Here is a 17,128-nt window from a genome sequence, read left to right on the forward strand (position 1 = left end):
ATCTATTATCTATCTATCTATCTATCTATCTCTTATCTATTATCTATCTATTATCTATCTATCTATCTATCTCATATCTATCTATCTATCTATCTATCTATCTATCTATCTATCTATCTATCTATCTATCATCTATTATCTATCTATTATCTATCTATCTCTTATCTATCTATCTATCTATCTATCTATCTATCTCTCTATCTATTATCTATCTATCTATCTATCTATCTATCTATCTATCTATCTATCATCTCTTATCTATCTCTTATCTATCTATCTATCTCTCTATCTATTATCTATCTATTATCTATCTATTATCTATCTATCTATCTATCTATCTCATATCTATCTATCTATCTATCTATCTATTATTTATCTATCTATTATCTATCTATCTATCTATCTATCTATTATCTATCTATCTATCTATCTATCTCATATCTATCTATTATCTATCTATCTATCTATCTATTATCTATCTATCTATCTCATATCTATCTATCTATTATTTATCTATCTATTATCTATCTATCTATCTATCTATCTATTATCTATCTATCTATCTCATATCTATCTATTATCTATCTATCTATCTATCTATTATCTATCTATCTATCTTTTATCTATTATCTATCTATCTAGCTCTTATCTATCTATCTATCTATCTATCTAGCTCTTATCTATCTATCTCATATCTATTGTAGCTTTATAGAGTACATTAATTCATGGGGAAAACCAAAGATAACACTATCATGAAGTTAGACGTGCCAAATGACACATTCAGCTCAACTACATTATAGGATTATATGCATTTCCTAACTGAACCCAACATGTATAGACGACGTAGCAGTGTGGTGTGCACTTCATGGCTGCTTCGATGAGTGGCAGTGAACTGACAGAGAAATATCATAGATTATTTCCGCCTCCAGGAGGAGATGGAGGGCAGCCCTTCCCCCAGAGGCCAGGGAGGGACAGCCTTATCTGTGCAGTGTTAGTAACACTGTGTTACTATCCTGCCTTATCTAGGCTTCCAGAAGAGCTGTCATTGACTTGTCCACCCTCTAATGATAATAAGATGACTCTGCTCATCCTGTCCAAGTCTATACAGCAAAGCTGACAAACTGCCGAAAACAGGAAGTGTCCACGTATTATGTCTGCTCTAGTGTCCAGTTTGAAAACTGTAAAAAGAAGCATAATAACTCCAGTCATATATTATCTATAGCAATGAAATGTCTTTCTATATTGTGATACAATTACTTCAGTGGTGAATTATTGGGCTCAAGTGGGGAAGTAGTCAGTAGAAGGTCATGTGATAAAGTGAAAGGTTCTTGGTTGGGCTGAAGTGTAACAGCACACCAAATGGTCAGGCATGGTATTGCAGGCAGAACATTTTCATTGTTTTCGATCATTCTCATTCTCAGATATGCCGGCGTCCCAGAGATATTTTAAGATGGTAATTCTGCATATATTTGCATTCATTTCCGTGATGGCTCTCTGACTCCTGCAGGTGTTTTTATTTTCTTGCCAATACTGTAATGAAGCACGCAGGCCTCGCTCATGTCACCCGTCAGCCTTTCATCTGGCTCTGGGTTATGTGAATTAGCATTTACCTTACGCACGGCCGGGCATTGCATAAAACGTTACAAGCGCTACATTAAAGGCTGATTGGTTACCATTTATTTCATGGAAAGGATTCGAATGATTGCAAAACCAATGCATGTAGAAGTAATGTGTGATGTGCAGAACGTGTGCGATCAGGGACCCGTCCGACTCCTGGATATAAAACCGCGCCATGTGCCGCATGTCCGAAACAGAACTGTGCCAATGATCCCTACGACATAGGTGATATCTGTGCTGCTGCACGTCATGGAGGAGGGGGAGACTCACCGCAAAAGTCAAAAAGCCCTCTCTCCATTACACTATCAAACTTTGCGCTGTGTCGGTACTTTCACACTTGCGCAGTCTGATTCCGGCAGGCAGTTCTGTCGCCTGATCAGGCCAACTGTATGCAAACGCATGTCATTTTTTCTGACTGATCAGGCATTTTTCAGACTTTATCAGGATCCTGATCAGTCTGAAAAATGCATTGCAATACCGGATCCGTTTTTCCGGTGTCATCCGGCAAAACGGATCCGGTATTTATTTTTTTCACATTTTTAAAGGTCTGCGCATGCGAAGACCGGAATACCGGATCTGTCAATGCGGCAATTATACATTCCTATGGAAAAACGGCATTCAGGCAAGTGTTCCGTTTTTTTTGGCCGGAGATAAAACCGTAGCATGCTGCGGTATTATCTCCATCCTGAAAAATCAAAAAGACTGAACTGAAGACATCCTGATGCATCCTGAACGGATTGCTCTGCATTCAGAATGCATTAGGATAAAACTGATCAGGATTCTTCCGGCATAGAAGAGCCGCTAGGACGGAACTCAATACCGGAAAAGAAAAACGCAAGTGTGACAGTGCCCTAAACATCTTATTATGCTATTGTATGGCACTATTGGCATGGTATGCAAGTGTCAGTCATGGATTGGTACTATTACATTGGTGTTCTGTAGTACTATTATACTGGCATCATATGGCAGTGTCCGTACCTATACATTGGTCCTGTAGTGCTATTATACTGGCAGTATATGGCACTATCAGTATTGTATACCAGTCTCAGTCATGTATTGGTATTTTTTAATCCAGACCCCAGACCAGGCTTCATAATTAAAAACACCTAAGATCAGACACTAAAATTAATTCAGACCAAAAAAACTAATCCAGGTCCACGAATATCTCCAGACATTAGACCAGACGCCTTCTGGGTCGGGTTCTGTTCTGCTCCAGGAGCCATTTCTCTGATTCCGGATGGCACGCTGATACTGAACGGTGTCAAGAGCAGGTGAGGTGCAGCCGAAGAGACCCCGAACCAGAAGCAGGGAGGGGAGGTGTAGGGCAGAGTTAGGCCCCCTGCACACGAACGTGTGCACCCCGTGGTCCTGCTGCGGCACGCAAAATGCGGGCCGCAGTGCACGAACACAGTCCGTGGGGCAGCCGCAGCGGATCGCGGACCCATTCACTTGAATGGGTCCGCGATCCGGCCGTTCCGCAAAAAGATAGGACAAGTTCTATCTTTTTGCGGAACGGAAGTACGAGACGAAAACCCACGGAAGCACTCCGTAGTGCTTCCGTAGGGTTCCGTTCAGTGCGTCCGTTCCGTATCTCCGGATTTGTGGACCCATTCAAGTGAATGGGTCCGCATCCGTGATGCGGAATGCCCACAGAACGGCACCCGTGTATTGCGGATCCGCAAATGCGGTCCGCAATACGGCTACGGGAAGCACACGTTCGTGTGCAGGGGGCCTTAGGTACGTACAAACAAGACGTAGAAAGCAGTAGAAAAGGAGTTACGTGTGGGTTTTGTTGCCGATTTCACCCCGCGCTGACAAATATGATGCAATGTAGTACAACTGTGACTACCACCCTCCCCCTTTGGCACTGTGACTGCCGCCCCCCCTTCAGCACTGTGACTGCCGCCCCCCCTTCGGCACTGTGACTGCCGCCCCCCCCTTCGGCACTGTGATTGCCGCCCCCCCTTCGGCACTGTGACTGCCGCCCCCCCTTCGGCACTGTGACTGCCGCCCCCCCTTCGGCACTGTGATTGCCGCCCCCCCTTCGGCACTGTGATTGCCGCCCCCCCTTCGGCACTGTGATTGCCGCCCCCCCTTCGGCACTGTGATTGCCGCCCCCCCTTCGGCACTGTGACTGCCGCCCCCCCTTCGGCACTGTGACTGCCGCCCCCCCTTCGACACTGTGACTGCCGCCCCCCTTCGGCACTGTGACTGCCGCCCCCCCTTCGGCACTGTGACTGCCGCCCCCCCTTCGGCACTGTGACTGCCGCCCCCCCTTCGACACTGTGACTGCCGCCCCCTCTTCGGCTACGCCGCAGCCCTCCACCCACTGACGAAGCCAGCGCTGCTAGTAGTTCTACAATTTCCTTTTAATCTCTCGGGTAATTAATTGTAATGCTTGTACAATAATTTCACGCTAGTTTCCCTTCTAATTCTCTCGCTGTTACGTCGCTCTTGTCAGGGAGGTGGTACGCGGCTGATCGCGGACGCTGCGCTGCTTCGAGAATATCAGGATCGTTTCATTGATACACTCCAGTTCTGTGCAAACAGAAAAATACTCGTCTTAAAAGGGCAACGACGTCAGAACAATTGGCTCCGAGCGTTGAGTAAATATCTGAATCTTCTGAAGCGAGCGTGAACGCGACGCGAAATTCAATTTGTTACAAAGTGCTTTGTCATGAACACACATTCCATTGTATGTAGCGGGGGCGCAATAACAGGCGGCGGCCTCTCCGTGACCAAATGGATGAGGTGAGTATGTTTTGTTTTTTCTTTACCGCCATTTCAGGAAAAATTGATTCGTTACCACGAAGCGCAAGTAAATTCGTCTTTGTCACAAATAGAATTTTTTCTGAAAGTCGGATCGAAGTCCACACTTTGGATACTTTGATTCGCTCAACACTAGTAATCAATAACTGATCGTAGGGGTACGACTCCCAGCACCCAGCTGTTTGAAGAGGCGACAGCCCTCTGGTGAGTGCTATGGCTTTTTCCTAGGCCAGTGATATCACATGCATCATCACATGGCCGAGATGCAGGTCAGTCCCATTCAAGAGAATGTACCTGGCCTGCAATACCAAGTATAGCCACTATACAATATATGGCGCTGTGCTTGATACGCAGAAGTACACTGCGCTTACCGTACCACCATGGCCTCTTCAAACAGTTAATCAGTGGAATCAGACCTACACCAATCAGATCCTGAAGATAGTCCATCACTATCAAAATCCCGGAAAACCCCCTTAATCAATTCACAGTGTCAATCCCATCATGTCTCGGAATTTAAGACTAAACTGCTAAAGGCGGAACATTCTCCTGGGTTCGCTGACTCCCTCTGCTGAGGAATTGACTTGATGAAAGCTCCAAAGAAAAGAGGGTGACAACTGCTGAGAACACAATTCTGGCTTGCACAAGAGGTTGTCAAGTTTCAAGGCCGTTTCCTTCATGTACTATAATACTGCCGCTTATGGACAAAATCTACTTGGAATATTGCATTTTAATTTTAAAAAGTAGCGCCACCCTTACCCAAGGGCATCGTCTGGAATAGCAGCTCTGACTATTCACTACAATGGGGTTGATCTGCCACACAAAATTTGTTTTGATGCTATAGATCTCCAAATCCCCTGCTTCCCTACACACAATCATCGAGTTACATCATAAAATTCTGTCTGGCCTCAGCCGCCACTAGAGGGAGCTAACTGCGTGGTGATTTGTACAGCAGTGAGCTCCCCCTAGTGGTGGTAGAAAAATATCATGTAGTTTCAAGTTTTCTTATGGATGGCTCAGAGGAGGGTTACATGGCTACCCCTGGTTACGGGGTAATAAAAGGGAATTTGTCGCGATGAGAGGTCCCCTTTAAATAATGCCTAATTTAAAAAAATGCCTTTTAATAAATGAAAAACCAAAAAATCAGAAAACACCCTTTTAGCTGGAATGACCGTGTTTTCCAGCATATTATTATTTGTGGACAAATCTCAGTTATTGGAGCTTTCGGTTACATTGCTGAGGGCAATTGTCTCCCGCAATTAATATCAACAGTGCAAAGAACTGTTAATTTCCACTCATTGCAGAGCTTTAACCTTTGGGAAAGTGCACTCTCGCTAGTCCATTAGAATGTATTATGCAGCACTGGAGGTTCTCACTGCAACCCGGTGCAGATATGGAAGCACTTTCAGACCTATTCATTTAGGTTGATGTTTACTAAGTACACAAAAATAGTATAATATAGAATTCATCGAGCGGGCAATCACCGGTAATAGAATGATGCCTGTTTAACCTCCATAGAAAAACACTGAAGAAAATGAAAAACAAATGTACAGGTCCTGAAATCGGGGAAGGGTGGAGGGCACTGGATAGATGGATGGATCTAAAGAGAAGCAAGGGTGCCAAGGTGTGCATGTACAGTCAGGTCCATAAATATTGGGACATGGACACAATTCTAACATTTTTGGCTCTATACACCACCACAATGGATGTGAAATGAAACAAACAATATGTGCTTTACCTGCAGACTGTCAGCTGTAATTTGAGGTATTTACATCTAAATCAGGTGAACGGTGCAGGAATTACAGCAGTTTCAATATGTGCCTCTTACTGGCTAAGGGACCAAAAGTAATGGGACAGAATAATAATCATAAATCAAACTTTCACTTTTTAATACTTGGTTGCAAATCCTTTGCAGTCAATTACAGCCTGAAGTCTGGAACGCATAGACATCTCCAGACGCTGGGTTTCATCCCTGGTGATGCTCTGCCAGGCCTCTACTGCAACTGTCTTCAGTTCCTGCTTGTTCTTGGGGCATTTTCCCTTCAGTTTTGTCTTCAGCAAGTGAAATGCATGCTCAATCGGATTCAGGTCCGGTGATTGACTTGGCCATTGCATAACATTCCACTTCTTTCCCTTAAAAAACTCTTTGGTTGCTTTTGCAGTATGCTTTGGGTCATTGTCCATCTGCACTGTGAAGCGCCGTCCAATGAGTTCTGAAGCATTTGGCTGAATATGAGCAGATAATACTGCCCGAAACACTTCAGAATTCATCCTGCTGCTTTTGTCAGCAATCACATCATCAATAAATACAAGAAAACCAGTTCCATTGGCAGCCATACATGCCCACGCCATGACACTACCACCACCATGCTTCACTGATGAGGTGGTATGCTTAGGATCATGAGCAGTTCCTTTCCTTCTCCATACTCTTCTCTTCACATCACTCTGGTACAAGTTGATCTTGGTCTCATTTGTCCATAGGATGTTGTTCCAGAACTGTGAAGGCTTTTTTAGATGTCGTTTAGCAAACTCTAATCTGGCCTTCCTGTTTTTGAGGCTCACCAATGGTTTACATCTTGTGGTGAACCCTCTGTATTCACTCTGGTGAAGTCTTCTCCTGATTGTTGACTTTGACACACATACACCTACCTCCTGGAGAGTGTTCTTGATCTAGCCAACTGTTGTGAAGGGTGTTGTCTTCACCAGGGAAAGAATTCTTCGGTCATCCACCACAGTTGTTTTCCGTGGTCTTCCGGGTCTTTTGGTGTTGCTGAGCTCACCGGTGCGTTCCTTCTTTTTAAGAATGTTCCAAACAGTTGCTTTGGCCGCGCCTAATGTTTTTGCTATCTCTTTGATGGGTTTGTTGTGTTTTTTTCAGCCTAATGATGGCTTGCTTCACTGATAGTGACAGCTCTTTGGATCTTATCTTGAGAGTTGACAGCAACAGATTCCAAATGCAAATAGCAAACTGGAAATGAACTCTGGACCTTTTATCTGCTCATTGTAAGGCCTCATGCACACGACCGTTGTTTTATTCCGTGTCCGTTGTTCCATTTTTCGTGATTTTCTGCGGAACCCATTGACTTTCAATGGGTCCGTTGAAAACTCGGCTAATGCACCGTTTGTCATCCGCGTCCGTGATCCGTGGTTCCAGTCCGTCAAAAAAATATAACCTGTCCTATTATCTTTGCGGAAAACGGTTTGCGGACCCATTCAAGTCAATGGGACCGCTAAAAAACACGGAGGCACACAAGATTGTCATCCGCGTCCGCGTGTCCGCGTCCGTTTTTTTCCTATCATTTCCATGGGAAACCTGTCTTAGATTTTTTTTTACTTTCCTTCATGTCTGGTGATCCTCCAAAAATAAAGGAAGACACACGGAAACAAAAACGGAAACGGATCATGGAACAACGGAACCCCATTTTGCGGAACACAACAACGGTCGTGTGCATGAGGCCTAATTGGGATAATGAGGGGAGGGAATAACACACACCTGGCCATGGAACAGCTGAGAAGTCAATTGTCCCATTACTTTTGGTCCCTTAACAAGTCGGAGGCACATATGCAAACTGTTGTAATTCCTGCACCGTTCACCTGATTTGGATGTAAATACCTCAAATTAAAGCTGACAGTCTGCAGGTAAAGCACATCTTGTTCGTTTCATTTGATATCCATTGTGGTGGTGTATAGAGCCAAAAATGTTAGAATTGTGTCCATGTCCCAATATTTATGGACCTGACTGTAGATAAGAATGAAAGTACTATAATACTGCAGCCTATGGACATAAAGATTATACATAATACTGACTCATATGTACAAGAACATCACTATAAAACTGACCTCAAAATAATATAATACTTCCTCCTATGGAGAAGAATATAACTACTATAATACTGCTCCTATGTACCAGAATATAACTACTATAATACTGCCTCCTATGTACAAGAATATAACTACTATAATACTGCTCCTATATACAAGAATACTTACTACTATAATACTGCTCCTATGTACAAGAATATAACTACTATAATACTGCCTCCTATGTACAAGAATATAACTACTATAATACTGCCTCCTATGTACAAGAATATAACTACTATAATACTGCCTCCTATGTACAAGAATATAACCACTATAATACTGCTCCTATGTACAAGAATATAACTACTATAATACTGCTCCTATGTACAAGAATATAACTACTATAATACTGCTCCTATGTACAAGAATATAACTACTATAATACTGCTCCTATGTACAAGAATATAACTACTATAATACTGCTCCTATGTACAAGAATATAACTACTATAATACTGCCTCCTATATACAAGAATATAACTACTATAATACTGCTCCTATGTACAAGAATATAACTACTATAATACTGCCTCCTATGTACAAGAATATAACTACTATAATACTGCCTCCTATGTACAAGAATATAACTACTATAATACTGCTTGTATGTACAAGAATATAACTACTATAATACTGCTCCTATGTACAAGAATATAACTACTATAATACTGCTCCTATGTACAAGAATATAACTACTATAATACTGCTCCTATGTACAAGAATATAACTACTATAATACTGCTCCTATTTACAAGAATATAACTACTATAATACTGCTCCTATGTACAAGGATATAACTACTATAATACTGCTTCTATGTACAAGAATATAACTACTATAATACTGCTTCTATGTACAAGAATATAACTAATATAATACTGCCTCCTATGTACAAGAATATAACTACTATAATACTGCCTCCTATGTACAAGAATATAACTATTATAATACTGCTCCTATGTACAAGAATATAACTACTATAATACTGCTCCTATGTACAAGAATATAACTACTATAATACTGCTCCTATGTACAGGAATATAACTACTATAATACTGCTCCTATGTACAAGAATATACCTACTATAATACTGCCTCCTATGTACAATAATATAACTGCTATAATACTGCCTCCTATGTACAAGAATATAACTACTATAATACTGCCTCCTATGTACAGGAATATAACTACTATAATACTGCTCCTATGTACAAGAATATAACTACTATAATACTGCCTCCTATGTACAAGAATATAACTACTATAATACTGCTCCTATGTACAAGAATATAACTACTATAATACTGCCTCCTATATACAAGAATATAACTACTATAATACTGCTCCTATGTACAAGAATATAACTATTATAATACTGCTCCTATGTACAAGAATATAACTACTATAATACTGCTCCTATGTACAAGAATATAACTACTATAATACTGCTCCTATGTACAAGAATACAACTACTATAATACTGCTCCTATGTACAAGAATATAACTACTATAATACTGCCTCCTATGTACAAGAATATAACTACTATAATACTGCCTCCTATGTACAAGAATATAACTACTATAATACTGCCTCCTATGTACAAGAATATAACTACTATAATACTGCTTGTATGTACAAGAATATAACTACTATAATACTGCTCCTATGTACAAGAATATAACTACTATAATACTGCTCCTATGTACAAGAATATAACTACTATAATACTGCCTCCTATGTACATGAATATAACTACTATAATACTGCTCCTATGTACAAGAATATAACTACTACACTGCGTGCAGAATTATTAGGCAAATGAGTATTTTGACCACATCATCCTCTTTATGCATGTTGTCTTACTCCAAGCTGTATAGGCTCGAAAGTCTACTACCAATTAAGCATATTAGGTGATGTGCATCTCTGTAATGAAAATGGGTCAAAAGAAGGACTTGACAGGCTCAGAAAAGTCAAAAATAGTGAGATATCTTGCAGAGGGATGCAGCACTCTTAAAATTGCAAAGCTTCTGAAGCGTGATCATCGAACAATCAAGCGTTTCATTCAAAATAGTCAACAGGGTCGCAAGAAGCGTGTGGAAAAACCAAGGCGCAAAATAACTGCCCATGAACTGAGAAAAGTCAAGCGTGCAGCTGCCAAGATGCCACTTGCCACCAGTTTGGCCATATTTCAGAGCTGCAACATCACTGGAGTGCCCAAAAGCACAAGGTGTGCAATACTCAGAGACATGGCCAAGGTAAGAAAGGCTGAAAGACGACCACCACTGAACAAGACACACAAGCTGAAACGTCAAGACTGGGCCAAGAAATATCTCTAAGGTTTTATGGACTGATGAAATGAGAGTGAGTCTTGATGGGCCCGATGGATGGGCCCGTGGCTGGATTGGTAAAGGGCAGAGAGCTCCAGTCCGACTCAGACGCCAGCAAGGTGGAGGTGGAGTACTGGTTTGGGCTGGTATCATCAAAGATGAGCTTGTGGGGCCTTTTCGGGTTGAGGATGGAGTCAAGCTCAACTCCCAGTCCTACTGCCAGTTTCTGGAAGACACCTTCTTCAAGCAGTGGTACAGGAAGAAGTCTGCATCCTTCAAGAAAAACATGATTTTCATGCAGGACAATGCTCTATCACACGCGTCCAAGTACTCCACAGCGTGGCTGGCAAGAAAGGGTATAAAAGAAGAAAATCTAATGACATGGCCTCCTTGTTCCCCTGATCTGAACCCCATTGAGAACCTGTGGTCCATCATCAAATGTGAGATTTACAAGGAGGGAAAACAGTACACCTCTCTGAACAGTGTCTGGGAGGCTGTGGTTGCTGCTGCACGCAATGTTGATGGTGAACAGATCAAAACACTGACAGAATCCATGGATGGCAGGCTTTTGAGTGTCCTTGCAAAGAAAGGTGGCTATATTGGTCACTGATTTGTTTTTGTTTTGTTTTTGAATGTCAGAAATGTATATTTGTGAATGTTGAGATGTTATATTGGTTTCACTGGTAAAAATAAATAATTGAAATGGGTATATATTTGTTTTTTGTTAAGTTGCCTAATAATTATGCACAGTAATAGTCACCTGCACACACAGATATCCCCCTAAAATAGCTAAAACTAAAAACAAACTAAAAACTACTTCCAAAAATATTCAGCTTTGATATTAATGAGTTTTTTGGGTTCATTGAGAACATGGTTGTTGTTCAATAATAAAATTAATCCTCAAAAATACAACTTGCCTAATAATTCTGCACTCCCTGTATAATACTGCTCCTATGTACAAGAATATAACTACTATAATACTGCTTCTGTGTACAAGGATATAACTACTATAATACTGCTTCTATGTACAAGAATATAACTACTATAATACTTCTCCTATGTACAAGAATATAACTACTATAATACTGCCTCCTATATACAAGAATATAACTACTATAATACTGCCTCCTATGTACAAGAATATAACTACTATAATACTGCTCCTAGGTACAAGAATATAACTACTATAATACTGCTCCTAGGTACAAGAATATAACTACTATAATACTGCTCCTATGTACAAGAATATAACTACTATAATACTGCCTCCTATATACAAGAATATAACTACTATAATACTGCCTCCTATGTACAATAATATAACTACTATAATACTGCTCCTATGTACAAGAATATAACTACTATAATACTGCTCCTATGTACAAGAATATAACTACTATAATACGGCCTCCTATGTACAAGAATGTAACTACTATAATACTGCCTCATATGTACAAGAATATAACTACTATAATACTGCTTGTATGTACAAGAATATAACTACTATAATACTGCTCCTATATACAGGAATATAACTACTATAATACTGCTCCTATGTACAAGAATATAACTACTATAATACTGCTCCTATGTACAAGAATATAACTACTATAATACTGCTCCTATGTACAAGAATATAACTGCTATAATACTGCTCCTATGTACAAGAATATAACTACTATAATACTGCTCCTATGTACAAGAATAGAACTTCTATAATACTGCTCCTATGTACAAGAATATAACTACTATAATACTGCCTCCTATGTACAAGAATATAACTACTATAATACTGCTCCTATGTACAAGAATATAACTACTATAATACTGCCTCCTATGTACAAGAATATCACTACTATAATACTGCCCCTATGTACAAGAATATATCTACTATAATACTGCCTCCTATGTACAAGAATATAACTACTATAATACTGCTCCTATATACAAGAATATAACTACTATAATACTGCTCCTATGTATAAGAATATAACTACTATAATACTGCTCCTATGTACAAGGATATAACTACTATAATACTGCCTCCTATATACAAGAATATAACTACTATAATACTGCTCCTATGTACAAGAATATAACTACTATAATACTGCTCCTATGTACAAGGATATAACTACTATAATACTGCCTCCTATGTACAAGAATATAACTACTATAATACTGCTCCTATGTACAAGAATATAACTACTATAATACTGCTCCTATGTACAAGAATATAACTACTATAATACTGCTCCTATGTACAAGAATATAACTACTATAATACTGCTCCTATGTACAAGAATATAACTACTATAATACTGCTCCTGTGTACAGGAATATAACTACTATAATACTCCTCCTATGTACAAGAATATAACTACTATAATACTGCTCCTATGTACAAGAATATAACTACTATAATACTGCTCCTATGTACAAGAATATAACTACTATAATACTGCTCCTGTGTACAGGAATATAACTACTATAATACTCCTCCTATGTACAAGAATATAACTACTATAATACTGCCTCCTATGTACAAGAATATAACTACTATAATACTGCTCCTATGTACAAGAATATAACTACTATAATACTGCTCCTATGTACAAGAATATAACTACTATAATACTGCCTCCTATGTACAAGAATATAACTACTATAATACTGCTCCTATGTACAAGAATATAACTACTATATTGCTGCCTGTATGTAGAAGTCCACCTTCCTGTCACAGATGAGAGATTTTTAACGATAGTCAAAGACATTTTTGTCATAATGTAATAAGAGTTTTTTCTGATATTCTTCCTTCCCTGAGTGGCGGTGAGTAAAGCAGAAGAGTCTGATTATGGGGCAGTTACCGTCATCTCCGTCTATTTCATTTCATGTTCTTTTGCTTTCTCAGTTTTGTTCTCCTCGCCCATTACGTGTGTCACACAAGTGCGGAGTGCAGACATACGCTATTCAAGGGACACCGCAACATTGGTTATTTTTATAACCAGCAGATTCAGTCAGTTATTTTTTTTTTGTTTTGTTTACTTTGTGTAGTTTTGTACTGGGAGCCCATCAGCGAGCAGGTTGGCTGCTTCTGCCGCTAACAGATCCCTTTATAGTGTTATTATTAGTTGTTACGATATTGTGTGTACTGTTGTGTCTACTATTGTGATGATTCAGTTCGTTAGCACGTGGACATCGACATTATCTTATTAATATTTACTGTTCAGTCAATCATATTCACCATCCGTACAGAGCAGCAACTACCCCGCATGCTGATGGTTTCCATGCAACAATGGTTATGGCATTGAATGCAAAAATGGCTACATTTATTGCAAGTTTATATAAACCACGCCCCTTTTGTGGTCCAGTTTATAAGACAGTCCCTTAAAAAAAAAAAGTGACTATGGGCCCCTAAGAAAGTCTGATAAGAGTTCCAGGATCCATCTAGGAATAAAGGAGCAGAGGGCACGCCACAAAACAAGACTGATTTGCCATTCTGGAAACTGGCTAGAGAGAAGTTGCAGGGGTAACAGTAATTCCTGGGCCCTTGTGTTTCAGGGGCCCAAAAGAGCTTCTGACATATAAAAAGACAATAGTATGACACATACTATATGCAGGGGGGATACATTTACAGCTTTCTATTGAGACCCAAGCGCTTCATGTCAGGTCTGCATGCTTATACATAGCAACCAATCTGAAGAAGCACTGCTGCAGTGTAAAGAACAGCGAATGAACAGAGCAGAAGCCTTAGCCTATGATGAGACAGTAGATTAATGTAAAACTAGTATAGACCTAAATAGATAACAGCGCTGGAACACTTAGGAGAGTTGTGCACTGATAGAGAAGGACTGAAGTGTAAAGCATGGGGGAAGGGGGACCAACATGAGCCTCTCATGTAACAGATGGATGTGCTTTAGACTCCAGTAAACAAAAATGCTAAGCTTCAATCCCTGATTATAGCGTATTTAAAAGGAAGTTACATGGTAGTTATGTTGCATGGTTGTTATATGAGTGCCATACGAGTGGTACTGCCCTCAAGAGGCTGGCCAACTACAGAGACTGCTGTGCTGATCGACAGCTACCAGTTCCATACTTTCTACCTGCAGCCACTAGGTGGCTCTCCTTTCACGTGGATTTATACAGTTAGTATGGAGTTTAATGTGGGCTGTATATATCTGAGTGCAGTGAGCTCCCCCTTGTGGTGGCTGCAGGTAGGCAGATTGTTAGCATTTAGCTCTATTGTGTCACGAAGGGGAGTAAGGGAAAACCCCCACCGTGCAGTGTGAAAGGGTAAAGGGGATCAGCCTGGCCAAAAAGGAGTAATAAGGGAGCAGGTCACCTCCTAAAGCGTCCCTAATCCTCTCCCTGACTCCTCACCGTATGAGCGGACCCCGATGGTAGGACGACTCATACTCAGGATACCTAGAGACCCTAAGTCGCCCTTGTAATCCCTCACCAAGGAGCAGGGAAGAGACGACCTGTTCATCCCAGTCATGGAGGAACAGGAGTCTCTATCTGAGGCCAGGCTGCAAGGAGAGGGGAACACATACAGCTATAGAGATGGCAGGTAAGTGAGACCAGTAACACACTTACCTGCCACAGACACACTGACTGGAACCCGTGCACAAGTGCTGGTGTCCACACCAACATTAAAGGACACAGCACACACCACAAACCAGACAGGAACCCAGGACAGCCATAGCTGCAATAACATGAGACAGGGGAACGTCTAGTAAACATGACACCAAACACCACCAGACAAGTAACACCAAGCTAGACATACAAACACCCTGAACATAACCCACTCCATACAAATAGGGACAGGAAGGGAAGGAGACACCGGGATGACATTGATGACCACAAGGGTGGCCCTCACTGGACAGAGGGTAACAGCCAGGAACAGTGAACCACCAGCACACACCAAGGCTGGAGGAACCCTCAGCTTCAGGCATCCAGCAGAGGCTAAATAGCCCAAGCAGCCGCACACACACATTAACCCTTCCAACACCAGACAGTGGAAGGAAGCCACTTAAAGGGGAAGTGCACACACAAGCATACCAAACCACGTAACCTCCGGCAACAGCATGCGTGGCAACAGTGTCACAGCAATCACCCAGAAGGCCGAGACACTGCCACCGCATGCTCTCACAGAAACACGTTGCCGCGGGCAACCGCAAGTGTGGCAACAGTGTCACAGAGTACACCATAGGCCGTGACATATTGGTGTGCAAAGGAAGATATGTTTGCAGTGAGGGGCCCAGAAGAAATCCGATGGGCCCTTGCAGGTCTGTTTGCTGTCCTCCTGCTTTTCTAACACTACGGCTTGTAACATAACATTACACGTGATTTATTCCCCTGAAAGTTAAGCACTAACTTTTATTTTATCTGTATACAAACCCCCAGAGATAAGGCTACAAGCAGAAAGATAAAAGCAAATGGAGCAACTAAACCACAGAGCAGCTCTGGTCCAGGTAGGACATGATGTACGTCTAGTAGAGAGACGCCGCCTCAGGTTCTCTCCTAGATAACAATGTGTTCATCCCCCGGAGAAGAACGACTGCTCAGGGTCACAGATATCCATGTGTCTCCAGAAGGGTTAACATAGTATGTGAGGGGCTGAATGTGGAGAGGGATCAAAAGATAGAGAGATAGATAGATAGATATGAGATAGATAGATAGATAGATAGATAGATAGATAGATAGAGAGAGAGAGAGAGAGATAGATAGATAGATAGAGAGAGAGAGAGAGAGAGAGATAGATAGATATGAGATAGATAGATAGATAGATAGATAGGAGATAGATAGATAGATAGATAGATAGATAATAGATAGATAGATAATAGATAGATAGATAGATAGATAGATAATAGATAGATAGATATGAGATAGATAGATAGATAGATAGATATATAGATAGATAATAGATAGATAGATAGATAGATAGATAGATAGATAGATAATAGATAATAGATAGATAGATAGATAGATAATAGATAGATAATAGATAGATAGATAGATAGATAGATAGATAGATAGATAGATAATAGATAGATAGATAGATAGATAGATAGATATGAGACAGATAGATAGATAGATATGAGACAGATAGATAGATAGATAGATAATAGATAGATAGATATGAGATAGATAATAGATAGATAGATAGATAGATAGATAATAGATAGATAGATAGATAGATAGATAATAGATAGATAGATAATAGATAATAGATAGATAGATAATAGATAGATAGATAGATAGATAGATAATAGATAGATAGATAGATAGATAGATAATAGATAGATAGATAGATAGATAGATAGATAGATAGATATGAGAGATAGATAGATAATAGATAGATAGATAGATGATAGATAGATAGATAGATAGATAGATAGAGATAGATAGATATAGATAGATAGATAGATAGATAGATAGATAATAGATAGATAGATAGATAGATAGATAGATAGATAGATAGATAGATATGAGATAGATAGGAGATAGATAGATAGATAGATAGATAGATAGATAATAGATAGATAGATAGA

Source organism: Bufo bufo, chromosome 4 (genome assembly GCF_905171765.1).
Source record: "Bufo bufo chromosome 4, aBufBuf1.1, whole genome shotgun sequence".
NCBI lineage: Eukaryota > Metazoa > Chordata > Amphibia > Anura > Bufonidae > Bufo > Bufo bufo.